This window comes from Callorhinus ursinus, unplaced genomic scaffold (genome assembly GCF_003265705.2).
Source record: "Callorhinus ursinus isolate GAN/ISIS: 27379988/994484 unplaced genomic scaffold, GSC_fseal_2.0 scaffold112, whole genome shotgun sequence".
Classification (NCBI taxonomy): domain Eukaryota; kingdom Metazoa; phylum Chordata; class Mammalia; order Carnivora; family Otariidae; genus Callorhinus; species Callorhinus ursinus.
Window position 1 is genome coordinate 1,201,363 of NW_027397174.1, and position 12,426 is coordinate 1,213,788.

The following is a 12,426-nucleotide window of genomic DNA, read 5'->3' on the forward strand; positions in this document are numbered from 1 at the left end:
TATTCTTATGACCATTGTTTTAAATTCTCCATCAGACATGTTATTTATATCTGTTTTGCTTAGATCTCTGGCCATGGCTTTGTCATGTTCTTTCATTTCGGATAAATTTCTTTGTGTTCTCATTTTGTCTAAGTCTCTGTGCCTGTTTCTTTGTGTTAGGAAGGTCAGCTAAGTCTCCTGTTCTTGAGAGTAATGGCCTTATGAAGAAGAGGTCCTGTAGTGCCTTGCAGTGCAGTGTCCCCTCCTCCCCACAGCCAGGCACTTCTGGAATGCCTCCACTGTGTGCTGCATGTGTTCTGCTCTTGAGTACTGGCCACTTTAGACCAGTCATCTGCATAGGATCTCTTTGCCTGTTGTGGACAGTGTTTGGCCCTGACCTAAATGCAGTGTGTGTGTGTGTGTGTGTGTGTGTGTGTGTGTGTGTGTGTGTTTAAAGATTTTATTTATTTATTTGACAGAGAGAGACAGCAGAGAGGGAACACAAGCAGGGGGAGTGGGAGAGGGAGTTGCAGGCTTCCTGCCAAGCAGGAAGCCCAATGCGGGACTCGATCCCAGGACCCTGGGATCATGACCCGAGCCTAAGGCAGATGCCGAACAACTGAGCCACCCAGGTGCCCCTAAACGCAGTGTGTTTTAACTAGGTGTGCACTGGTCTGCTTGTGAAATGAGACCTGCTGCCACCAGAACCAAGGCTCTGCGAAACTCCCAGGTGGGAGACAAAGTTTTCAATTAGCAATAATTGCACCTCGGATAAACCTCATTGGCTACGATACTGCCACTGCGCAAAGCTTCAGGTGGGAGACAAAGTATTGGCAGGAGTTTGGGCCAGTCTTCTTGGGGAGGGGTCTCACTGCATTGGGACTAAGGCAAATGTGACTGGGAGGGGCAGTTCCACAGGAGCATGTGTGGGGGGAGCAGATCTTGGTGTAAGCAAGTTAGGTAGTGAGTGTCTGCTCTGTGCTGGTTCCCACCAGTGTGCTTATGCTGAGGGGAGGGAGTGGGAAATGGAACTGGCCAGTTCCTTTGTTCCCAGAGGGGTCTGTCCATAAATGGCTACCTTTTATGGGATGTGCTCTGAAATGAGCAAATAACCTCCCCACTGCATGCCCCAGACACTCTTCAGATCACTATGTCCATGCTGTATGTTCCTGGGAGGTTTGCCTGCCTTCTCTCCGGTAGCAACCCCAACGCCCTCTGGGCTCTATCCCAGCCAAGCCTGCTGACCTTTAAAATTCCAGACTTTAAGCCCTGCTGGTTGCAAGAACTCATGAAATTCAGTCCCTCTCTCTTTCCAAGCCAATTGCTGTGGGGATTCATTTTCCCTGTGCGCTAGTCTGTTTCTTGCCCTTCTCTGTGACTGGGTCTCTCTCTCCACCATAGTGGCCACGATCTGTTTCTCTTCCAAACTGTGTCTTTCCCCATTTCCTACTTTCCTGATGTGACCTCTTCTCTACCTTTAGTTGTGGAGTTTGTTCTGCCAAACTTCTGGTTGATTTCTGGGGTATTTAGGATGACTGATAATTATCTAATTGTATTCATGGGACAAGGCAAGACTAGGGTCTTCCTACTCTGCTGCCATCTTCCCCTCTCTCTGGGCATATTTCTGGGCTCATTATTTTGCTCCATTGATCTATATGTCTATCCCTTTGCTAATGTCATATTGTTTTGATTACCATAGCTTTACAGTAATTCTTAAAATAAGGTAGTGTGATTGCTCCAACTTGATTATTCTTTTTCAAAATTGCTTTAGCTAGGGGTGCCTGGGTGGTTCAGTCAGTTAAGCATCTGATTCTTGGTTTTAGTTCAGGTCCTGATCTCATGGGTCATGACATTGAGCCCTGTGTCAGGCTCTGCACTCAGTAGGTCTACTTTGATATTCTCTCCCTCTGCCCCTTCTCCCACTTGTGCTCTCTCTCTCTCAAATAAATAAATTAAATCTTTTTAAAAAATTGTTTTAGCTATTCTATTTTGTTTGTTTCCCTTATAAATTTTAGCATCAGCTTATCTATATCTACAGAAAAAAATCTTGCTGAGATTTTGATAAGAATTGCGTTAAATTGGGGCACCTGGGTGGCTCAGTTGTTGGGCATCTGCCTTTGGCTTGGGTCATTACCCCAGGGTCCTGGTATCGAGTCCAGCGTCGGGCTCCCTGCTTGGCAGGAAGCCTGCTTCTCCCTCTCCCACTCCCCCTGCTTGTGTTCCCTCTCTCATTGTGTCTCTCTCTGTCAAATAAATAAATAAAATCTTTAAAAAAAGAATTGCATTAAATTTATAATTAATTTTGAATAGAATTTATATTTTTATATGTTGAACCTTCCAATCCATGAACATGGTATATTTATTTTTAGGTGTATTTAGGTCTTCTTTTAATTCTTTCATGAGCATTTTATAGTTTTCAGCATACAGATCTTATACATGCTTTGTTAGATTTATACTTAAGTATTTCACTTTTGGAGGGTTATTGTAAATGTATTATTTTTAGATTTTTTTCATTCCCAAATGTACACTAATAGTATATAGAAATATGATCTATTTTTGTTATTATTGACCTTATATCCTTTGATGTTGCTAAACTTACTTATTAGTTCTATATGGTTTTTGGAGATAATGTTCATATTTCACTGAATTCAACTTGCTAATACTTTGTGTTGAATTTTGCATCTGTGGTCCCAAGAGATAATTGGTTTATCATTTCTCGTAATTTTTTGCAATGTCTTTGTCTGGCTTTGATATGAGAGTAACACTGGCCTCATAGAATAAGCTGGTAAGTATGCCTTTCTCTTCAATTTTTGTTAAGAGTTTGTGTAGAACAAACATTTCTTTCCTAAATGGCAGAATTCACCAGTGACAATCTGAGCCTGGTGTATGTCTGTATGGGGGAGTTCATTATAAATTAAAAATATAAGGATATTCAAGCGATCTATTTTTTTTGTCACACAAAGGAAACTTTATTTGTAGCAAATAAGGAGATCACAGGGGAATAACTTCAAAGTGGTGACTCCCCAAATGGGGGTGAGTGAGTTTCTTTTATTTAAGGATAGGATGAATACTCAGAAAAGGAAGTTTTGTCATCACATGTAGAGGTGTGTATAAAGCAACTGATGCTTACTTAGGAAACATGCTTATACATGTACTGTATGTTATGTTAATGAGGTTTATGTTCCTCCTTGAGTGGAGATTTTAACATTATTATGAGGTAGAGGTGACTATTGGACACTCCATGCTCTCTCTGCACAGGTGTGAGTGGGTGGCTGAGCTCAAACTGGTTTAGGCTGGCTGGAGCTCTTCCTGTTGTTTACCTCTAAAAGATAAGGTTAACATTCCTGTGAAGAAGAAGAGAGGGTCATTGGGGACCTTTCTGATGACAGTTTTAACCTCATTGACCCCATGGAGCATGGTTTCAATCTCCCCTAGATTTATGATCATTCCTCAGTTTTGAAGGAATTGGGACAATGACCACTCTGGCTATTTTCTGCTAAAATGGAATGAAGTTTTGGAGTTTGAGGAATAAAACAACTTTGCACTTTGTTGGAAATCTACCCTGGTACTTGGCTAACCATGTACATTTTGCATGGCCAAAATATTTGGAAAGCACATTTCATTATTACATATAACCCAAATTTTACTAGTCCTTGTAACATTGATTTAATCCTTTGGGGATTCCAGAAAAAGGGTTCAGTATTTAGTATGATTAACTTGTTCCCAGTATAATGTAGTTCTCTAACTTAATTTATCATAACTGGGGGTTATCTATAAGAATCTAATATCTGGAATAAATTTCTATCAAAAGTTCTTGTGGTGTGGTTACAGATTAACATTCTCTCCTTTGACAAGATTTTTCTTAGAAAAACAACATAGATCAACATTCTTTTCTCTTAGCTGGAACTTAACTGTTCTGTTCTGGACCATAGGTGAGAAATTTGCTCCATATCTTATGAACCGGTCTTAGTCTTGAAAATAGGTTAGTTTAACAGTTGTCTCATTTCAGGAGGCAGTCTTGCAGGTGGGCTCTCAAAATTAGGTCTATACTGTGCAAGCAATCAGGTAATTAATGAGACATCTCTATGGAAACAAAAGAAAAACACAGATTAATGACTGGAGCAAATTATAAACCCAGTGTCTGAGTCCTGAGTGTTGCCAGTGAAATACTTCTAGATGTGGGGTTGGAAGCATCCTCACTGGGAGTGGGAGCAGGCAGTGGCAATCTGATGGATTGTTTCTTGTTTGAACTTATTTGAACTCAAATGTCTCTAGTGATCTGAGTGGCCAATACAACAATAGGCATGAAGATTGTGTAAACATGGGGTGTCTGGGTGGCTCGGTCGGTTAAGTGACCAAGTCTTGATTTCAGCTCCAGTTGTGAGCTCAGGCCCCACGTTGGAGCAGTCTGCTTGAGATTCTCTTTCTCCTTCTGCCCCTCCCCGTGCTTCTGCGTTCTCTCTCTCTCAAATAAATAAATAAAATCGTAATAAAAAGGTTGTGTAAACATGGGCCAGTGAGGCAATTTCTCTGAAATTTACCTTAAGTTGTCTAGCTTCAGTTTTCAGGGCTTCAGGAAAAAGGGCAGTTTTAGGTCTCAGTGATTCCAAATCAAGAGAGTGAAAGAAAATTGGAAACTTTAGTTTGGAGAGTTATAGCCAGATATTCAAGGAAACCAGAAGAATTCAGGATCCAGCCCAGTTTTATAGGAAACAACAAACAAAGATAATTAATCAGAACTAGAATCTAACATCTACAAAGATGTGTTATTGAAACAATTTTTCTCTAAAATCACTCATTTCTGTCAAAGATAGCCAAATTAAGGCTATTTTTGTTTGTAAAACAAATCCAATTTTAACAGATTTTACCTATTTACATACGTGTAGCAAGAATAGTGATTGGCCATATAGGTTTCTTTAAATCTACTTTGCTGGAACTTTTCATAAGGAATTTTAGATTGAACTTTTAATAGCCTCTCAAAGCTAAGAAGCCAAGCCAAATACTTGCCATCAGACTCACTTGCAATACCTATAAATTTGGGTTACTTCTTCTTTTCCTGAGGACCCCAAAACATCCTGAGGTTCCTGCACCTGCCAAAAAGGACATTTTTTACTCACATGATAAAGCTGCTGGGAATTCTGTAAGCAAGGTATCAAGCCAACATTTCCAAGGGGCTTTATTGGCTTCAAAAAGTCAACCTTAGTTCTTTAAAGCTGTCTGGTCATATCTGAATCTATGTAAGTCTCTCTCAAATATGACATTCCGGTCAAAGTCTTAGTAATATAACCAGTGTTTCCAATGGTGTTCTGCTCAAGGAAAGCAGATTCTTATTGAACATATGCAAATAACTACAATTGCCATGAAAGAAAGAATACTCAATGAGAGTTTCTGAATTTTGGAGGGCTCAGGTAGGGAGAAAAGATAAATAAATGTTCCAATTTGTTCACAAAGGAATATTTTACCAAATTTCTGTAAGTCATAGATAGCTTAAGATAAAATGTTTGTTTTTTAAATCTAGAAGAACAAACATTAGAGAACCAGCAATGTTTTATACAAAAGTGATAAAAACTATGATCATCTTTCTCAAATCATTTAGTCCCATGTTACTAATTCTTATTCTGTTTGAATGCAGTTTTTTCATTAGTTCCAGAAATTCTTACTCAGTTTAGTTATATAATTTTAAGGGGATCAAAAACCTGTATTTGTTGAAAGTCCTTCCCATGAATCTCCTTGAAGCTGAAACATTTTTGCAAGAGCATCAGAACAATAACTGTTAATGACAAAAGATTCAGAAACGGACATGGTTAAAGATCTGATGAGAATTCATTATAGTGTAGTTGACAATGAAATTCAGTTATTTTTGTGACATACATTTTAATAATTAGAATTTTAAGTGATGACATTATATCAGTACATATTACAACTTTAGGAATTTCATATACTTTCTGGAACTGTTATAGCATTTACCCATACAATATAGCCTATGAAGGCTTATCATCATTTGTTTGACAATGCTTGTCATGTAACTTAACATACCAAATAAACAAGTCTGATTGATCAGAAAGACTTCATTTAGAATTTGAATTTCTGGGAAATTTGTTAAAAAACCCAGAAGGTTTTAAAGCACATACCTAACTAGGATCACAGATCACTATAAAATTTAATATTTTATTATCTATTTAACCAAGGTGGTGACAAGAGATTCCAAAGGCAAATATAGGTTATACAGGTATTAGAGAAAGTTAGCTCCTTTAATATTGAGAAGATTCAGGTTTTTTTTTAAGTAATCAAGGACCTGTTTCCAATGACTCAGGTTGCTGCTGTCTCCTTTGTCTGGGATTGTAAAGGAAGAAAGAGAAGCACAAGGACCAAGTATCCAGGGTGGAGATTTAAACAGGGAACAACAGTGTCTGGCATGCCTGACAAACACACCAAACAACCAGGTGAGGCAGAGATTTTTCTTTCAATCTCCCAGATTCTGAACTAGTCTCTGCTGGACCATTCCTTGTTTTCCCAGGCTGGGGCATCCAAGCCTCCGAATGGTCAGGTTGTGTGATCCTTCATCACAGGCTCAACTTGAATAAGTATTGAATCCGCCAGAGTACTCTATTATTCTGGCTTGCCTAGACTTTGTGAGACAACTCTAGTTTTCCTCTAAAAGCTGTGCTATAAAGCCAGCATAACTTATCCCAACTGTGATCCTTTTGAGTAAAAAATACTCAAAGTGGCCTTTGGATTTCAGGTGAGGTCAGAACACTGGGCCAGTGTTCACAAGCACCAAGGTGAGTCCTCCAAGGAGTTGGCACCAGGCCCTGGTAGCTTAAACCAGGTAACTAGAGGGCAGAACCTCAGAAGGACAAGTATCCCATCTGAGTCACCAAATTTGTAATTGAACTAATATGAGTTTGCTCCTTGGTGAGTTACAGATAGAGACTACACCAGGTGGAGTTGTCACACAAAAGAAACTTTATTTGCAGCAAATAAGGAGATCATGGGGAATAACTTTCAAAGCCATGACTCCTCAAGTGGTTTATTACTTCTTGAGTGAACCTTTTTTTTTCAATTGGGAGAGGCAATCTATGATAGGACCTGAGTATCCCTTCAAGTTCTTGTTGGGTATGCCAAGAATACAAGGCCCTGAGCATTCTTTGCCTTGGTCATTTCTCAGTGTTGTGTTTTCAGTGAGCAGCCTAGAAGGATGAGGTAATGTCTGTCCCTTAGACAAAGAGCAGTGGTTCACTATAAAAATGGCAAATACCCTAATCTCAGTGTTTTTGTTCTGTAATGCAGCCCACAGAATGTGTATCTATCTAGGAGTCTCGTGTTTTCTGCCAGCATTCATGAACTAGTAATAGTAATAATAATAATAAATCTCAATTAGCTTGTAAGCAGAGTAAAAATCTAGACCCTCACAGTTCCTGATAGTTTTGGCAATGAGGATGGGTGTGTGCTGTGATATGGGATATGAGAAGATTCCCCAGGATGTAATAGAGAAAGAATGCTTTCTCCCCAGTGATGAGAGGGCCAGTGTGGGAATAAGGATTCTCCACTGCTCTATCTGTTAATGAGACCAGGAATTAGAAAAAGCCTTGTTAAAAAAAAAAAAAGATATTAGGAAGGGAAAAATGAAGGGGGGGAAATCAGAGGGGGAGATGAACCATGAGAGACTATGGACTCTGAGAAACAAACTGAGGGTTCTAGAGGGGAGGGGGGTGGGGGGATGGGTTAGCCTGGTGATGGGTATTAAAGAGGGCATGTATTGAATGGAGCACTGGGTGTTATATGCAAACAATGAATCATGGAACACTACATCAAAAACTAATGATGTAATGTACAGTGATTAACATAACATAATACAATTAAATTTAAAAAAAAAGAAAAAAAAAAAGAAAAAGCCACTCCAAGGTGTTTTGATTGTTGTTGAATCTCTGGGTGGGAGTTTGTAGGGATGTTATATTGACAATGGGGCAGCAAACCCTGGGACTCCAACCAAAATACAATGAATGTTGTGAATGCTGAGTCAAAAGGCCTCCCATAAGGATATAGTGTCAGCACTGAGAATATAGAGCTTTGAGTGGAGCAAAACATTAGAAGTTCACTTGCTGAGCCTGAGCAGGTATTCACTTGAAAACAAAAGTAAATGTAAAGAAATTTCTTTCTCACTCTACACCCCCTGATCACTCTCTTCCATCCCAATCTCAAGTGATTTAGGAAAAAAAACAAAAACAAATATACTGGGGAATTTGTGGGGAGAGGAGGGACTCAAACTTTTATAACTGTTAGATATAAGCACCCAAGTCACCATCTCATCTGGTCCTGTGGGGGTTTAAAAACATTGAGGATTACAGGGAAAACATGCAGCAGCATTTATGGGGGCAAAAAGGGCAGCTGGGCCTGGGCCCTTGCTGATCTCTAGGAGGTTCATGGGGAAGAGACAGCACCAACTCTGGGTTAAGGAGCCAAAGGGAAAGAAGCCTCCCTGCAGCTCAGCTTTACAAAAGATATCTACAAAAATATTGCAGCATGCATCATATCTAAAAATAAAAGAATGGATACTTTCTTCTAAGATCATGAACAAGGCAAGATTGCCAACTCTCACAATTTTTATTCAACACAGTACTGGAAATCCTAGTCAGTAGGTAAGGGAAGAAAAAGAAATAATAGGTACTGATTGCAAAGGTAGAAGTAAACACTTTATTCACAAATGACATGATCATGTATGCATAAGATTTTAAGGAATCTATATAAAAAGCTATTTGAACTAGTAAGGTCACAAGACATAATGTCAATATACAAAAATCAATTGTATTTCTATGTACTAAGCAATAAACAATTGGAAATTGAAATTTTAAAATGTCATTTACAGAAGTATATAAAAACATTAAACATGGATGGGTCAATTGAATAAAATATGTGCAATACCTATACACCAAAAAATACAAAACATTGTTGAGATAAACAGAGAGATATACCATGGTCATGTTTTGGAATGCTCAATGTTTTTTAGATGTTGTGTTAATATTCTATTGTGTGAGAAATTGCCACAAACTCAATGACTTAAAATGACACAAACTTATTATCTCATAATTTATGTGAATCAGGAGTTGAGGCACAAGTTAGGTGGATCTTCTCTGTTCAGGGTCTCACTAGGCTGGCTGAAATCCAGGTGTTGGCCAGGGCTGTGATCTCATCCGAGGTTCAGGGTCCTCTTCCAAGCTCATTGGTTATTGGAGAATTTAGTTCCTTGCAGTTGTAGGACTGAGGATCAGAGAAAGAGTTGCTGATAGGTCCTCTGAAGCACTAGAGCAAATGGGTAAACTGGAACTTTTCAGGGTAATCTAAAAATCCAATTACAGCAAGCAATTAAAGTAGGACTGATGGGGTTTTGGAATATAGGTCAGGTTCAGTGGAGTGAGGTCCAGAGCCGACGGCCAAGAAAGAATTCTTGAGACATCTTTGATGCAAAAAGGTGGTTTATTAAAGCACAGGGACAAGACCCATGGGCAGAAAGAGTTGCCCCAGGTTTGTGAGGGGTGGCTGATTATATATTTGGGAGTTGGGGAAGGTAAGGAAAATGGAGGTTTCAAAAGGATTTTCACATGTTAAAGACTCACAGGATACCAGAGGCCTTGCCATTGTCAAGTTAAGGTTGTTTTTCCCTCTAGCAAGGCTTAATCTTAACATTAAGATTGTTGGGAACTTCCAGGAGGAACATTATACTCTGCCCACTTCAAGTATCTGTTACTGGGCTGCAGGTTATAAGGACATTTAATCTACATTTCCTTCTGGAAGCTAGGTTATTGATAGAAATGCTTTGTTCTTATAAATTGCTAAGACTCTTGTAAACTGAGGGAGACTCGTGTCTTGCAGGATTGTGATCTCTATAAGTTAACTATTTGTTTTTCCTTTCCTTAGCTTTAGGGCAGCCAGGAGTGCCTGAGGAATGTCACATATATCCCACCTGATGGGTGGGTGGGTTGTGAGGTGTCAGCTTTGCTTTGTCCTCAGCTAGCCCTGTGCTCCCTCATCAGGACTTTGAAGTAGGAACTTATGTAGAGGTCTATGGAAAGCTGTTGCCTTTGTGTAAGCTGTCTTTTCTTTGGGGCTTAGTATCTGATGGTAGATCTGGGGCCGCTGTTGGCCAGCAGGGTCAGCAGTTGGAAAGAAGAGATAGATGCTGAGCAGAGGAGAGCAATGACAAACTGGAATCTCCAAGGCACCTCTGCATTTGTTTATCACCGTATCAACAACAGATCTGTATTTTTCAAAGATGGTTGCAACAATATTCCATCCTATATGCTCTTCTGCAATATGATTTTGCCACTCCCCCATCAGGAAGTACAGTCTAGTTCTCACCCCATTGAATCTGGGCCCTATCTGTGACTATTTTGATTAAAAGAATATGGTGTAAGTGAAACTATGGCAGTTCTAGGCACAGCACTTACCTGGCATAAAACTTCTGATTCCTGCCTCTTGGAACACTCAACTATTGATACAGTCCCTTGTGGAGCTTCCATACTATAGAAGCCCAAGCCATATTGTGAGGCCATATATAGTCCACAGCCCCAGCTAAGTTCCTGGGCAACAGCTAACCATGTGCATAAACCACTTGGATGTCCAGCTGAGTTGATTTTTAAGATAAATCCAGCACCAGATAACATCTGAATGAAGCTGTGAAACCCCAAGTGAGAACTACGCAGCTGATCCCAGTCAACTCACAGAACAATAAGAGAGAATAATGATTTTTTCAGCTACTAAGATTGGGGATGATTTGTTATGTAATAATAACCAGAACAGCATCTGATCATGAAGACTCTCCAAGAATTATAGTCATTGTTTCACTTCTACCTCCTAAATCTCACACAGATTCCTTTAACATGGAGCCATTCATATAAAGGGTTTCTAGGAAATGTAGTTTCAAGCTCAAATAAGTTGACAATAGAACACCTGGTATATTTGGCTTAGTTGTGTAACTTTGGCTATTAGAATATGAATTGACATGACATAAGCAGAGGGTTTAAATGTATTTGCTATGTGTTGGCTTTTTCTTCTGCTTTTGCTATCTGCCATGAGAAGAACCTGCCTTGGATAACCTCTGGTGTGGTCCTACAATGATAGGTGAAGACCTGAATCAAACTCTGGGTCTAGAGTTGAACTAGCCAAGCCCAGCAGGGCTCAGCAGAACCACAAAGAACTAGCAGACTTGTGAACAAGAAATAAATATTTGTTGTAAGCTGCTGAGATTTTGAAGCTGTTTGCTGCATGGCATTATTTCAGGCAATAACCATCTATTATAACTAGTAAATAAATGGAAAGAACCAAACCTTTTTTCTGCCTTTCTTGATGAAAGTACTTCAAGGTAACCCAACAGTTGATGTAGATAAGTTCTTTACAGAAGATTCCCAATTTATAAATGCAGGAAGAATGATAGGATATCACCATTTTGAAACATATAATGAAATGATAGTTCTAAGCAGAGATCATCAAGAACTGCAAAAATTATTAGGTGAAAAGTGGTTGGGTAGGTTTAAAATAGATTGATCAGGCTGTCAACACATAAACAATTTAATCAGTGTTTACATCGCAAAAAGAGAGACAACCAAATATTATGTCTCCTGATGTGATGCAATAGAAAATACAAGCAACACCACTTATAGCTTATTCTTGTTAAAAGTTGAATCTAAATCTGATAAACCTCTATACCTAGCTACAGGAAATACAGGAGTCAGAGGAACTGGTGAGTGGTGGTACTAGTTAATGAGTTGGGAACCCTGGAAGAAGTTAAATGACACCATGGGGAGGAGCATTTAGCAAAACACAGATATGGGAAATTTTCTAGGACAAACAACTGATTTTTTCCACAAATATACTGAGAGGAAGGAGAAGAGAAATATAATCTATAGATTAAAAATATTAGAGACATAGCAATCAAGTCTGACTTATGTACATTGGTTGGATCCTAATCAAACAAACCAACTGAAAAATAATGTGGGAGAAAACTAGAGAAATTTAGACAATATTTGGTGACATTAAGGAGTAGCTGTTATCCTTAGATGTGATAATATATTTAGATGCAACTAGGGGATAGTTGTTATCTTTACATGTGGTATTGTGATTATGTTTAAAAATGAGTCCTTATCTTTTTGAGATATATACTGAAATGTTTATGGATAAAATGATGTATCTTGGTCTTGTTTCAAAATGGAGGGCAGTGGGTGGGGATATAGATGAAACAAGATTGGCTAAGAACCTGGGGTTTTGGTTGGAGCAATTGGGTGCATGGTGGTACAGTTAGTGAGATAGGAAAGTCAGAGAGAGAAACAGGTTTTGACTGGGACAAGGGGTTTGGCAGATCAGGAGTTCTCTTTTTGATACATTAGATTTGAAATGCCTATTAGAAGTAGTAGGAGTAGAGGGCACCTGGGTGGCTCAGATGGTTAAGCGTCT

General features: G+C 39.1%; 1 long non-coding RNA gene and 1 pseudogene across 3 annotated transcripts in view; both read right to left on the reverse strand.

Annotated features, from left to right (window-relative positions):
* Positions 1–708: 708 nt before the first annotated feature.
* On the reverse strand, positions 709–790 carry LOC112816439 (U4 spliceosomal RNA; annotated as a pseudogene).
* Positions 791–2,932: 2,142 nt separating this feature from the next.
* LOC112816426 (uncharacterized) overlaps positions 2,933–12,426 on the reverse strand; it is a 45,639-nt gene continuing 36,145 nt past the window's right edge. For 2 of the 3 annotated variants that reach the window (XR_012377141.1, XR_012377142.1), the window contains 3 exons: positions 5,676–5,749; positions 4,999–5,069; positions 2,933–4,062 (listed from right to left, as the gene is read on the reverse strand). This is a non-coding gene — a long non-coding RNA (uncharacterized lncRNA). The remainder of the gene's footprint in view (positions 4,063–4,998; positions 5,070–5,675; positions 5,750–12,426) is intronic. The other variant, XR_003206169.2, reaches the window with a different exon arrangement.